This window comes from Penaeus japonicus, unplaced genomic scaffold (genome assembly GCF_977035675.1).
Source record: "Penaeus japonicus unplaced genomic scaffold, GWHDUDI00000001_assembly GWHDUDI00000018, whole genome shotgun sequence".
Taxonomy (NCBI): domain Eukaryota; kingdom Metazoa; phylum Arthropoda; class Malacostraca; order Decapoda; family Penaeidae; genus Penaeus; species Penaeus japonicus.
In genome coordinates this window covers 26,943,188-26,944,680 of record NW_028234420.1, presented here as the reverse complement: position 1 = coordinate 26,944,680, position 1,493 = coordinate 26,943,188, and positions in this window count along the sequence as shown.

The window sequence follows — 1,493 nt, the reverse complement described above, 5'->3', positions numbered from 1 at the left end:
CCATATCTGCTCTTTCTCTCGCCCTCGTCCCTCTCCTTCCCTCCATCGAGTTCCCTCCTGCGCACTGCGCTTCCTCTCGCCATCTAGTCCCCTCTCCCTCCCTGTCCAGTCCGTCCCGTCCTCCACTGCACTTCTCTCCGCCTCGTCCCCGACTCCTCACGTCCAGACGCCTCCTCCAGCTCTCTTTTCTCCTCCGCCTCGCCCGCCACTCCCTCCCTTCAGTCGGTTCCCTCCTCCACGTCTCTATCTCTCGAGCCTCGATCCCTCTCCGATCCCTCCAGGTCCGTCCCTCCTCCACGCACTTCTCTCGCCTCGTCCCCTCTCCTGTCCCTTCAGGTCCGGAGCCCTCTCCAGACTGCTCATTCTCGCTTCGCCGTCGCCCCCCGCGCCTTCCCTCTCCAGGATCGTGTTCCTCCTCACTGGCTCTTCTCTCACCTCGCCCCTCATCGCTTCCCTTCCAGGCGGCCCTCCTCTTGCACTAGCTCTTCTCTCTGCCTCGTCCCCTCTCCTCCCTTCTGGGTCGTCCCGTCCGTCCATGCTCTTTCTCTCCGCCTCGTCCGCTCTTCTTTTAAACCGGTATGCCCCAGTTCCGTCCCTCCTCCACTGCTCTCTTCTCGCCTCGTCCCCTTCCCTTCCAGGTCGTCCCTCCTCTCCACTGCTCTCGGTCTTCGTCGCTGCTCGTCCCCTCGTCCTTAGGCCCTTCAGTCGTCCCTCCTTCCAGCTGCTCTTCTCTGGCTTCTGCCTCGTCCCTCTCTCCGACCGAACCCTCCAGTCGTCCCTCCTCCACTGCTCTTCTCTCGCCTCGTCCCCTCTCCTTCCCTTCAGTCGTCCCTCCTCCACTGCTCTTCTCTCGCCTCGTCCCCTCTCCTTCCCTTCAGTCGTCCCTCCTCCACTGCTCTTCTCTCGCCTCGTCCCCTCTCCTTCCCTCCAGTCGTCCCTCCTCCACTGCTCTTCTCTCGCCTCGTCCCCTCTCCTTCCCTTCAGTCGTCCCTCCTCCGGTCACTGCTCTCGCGGGTCGCCCGTCCCCTCCCCTCCCTTTCAGTCGTCCCTCCTCCACTGCTCTTCTCTCGCCTCGTCCCCTCTCCTTCCCTTCAGTCGTCCCTCCTCCACTGCTCTTCTCTCGCCTCGTCCCCTCTCCTTCCCTCCAGTCGTCCCTCCTCCACTGCTCTTCTCTCGCCTCGTCCCCTCTCCTTCCCTTCAGTCGTCCCTCCTCTTCTCTCGCCTCGTCCCCTCTCCTTCCCTTCAGTCGTCCCTCCTCCACTGCTCTTCTCTCGCCTCGTCCCCTCTCCTTCCCTTCAGTCGGCCCGCCCATCCGCTCGCGTCTCCTCGCTCGTCCCCCTTCTCCTCCCGCCATCGTCCCTCCTCCACTGCTCTTCTCTCGCCTCGTCCCCTCTCCTTCCCTACATCGTCCCTCCCTCCACAGCTCTCTCTTGGTTCGCCTTCTTCGGGGATTACCCCTCGCCAGTTCCGCTTCCAGTTCTCGGTCCCTCCCT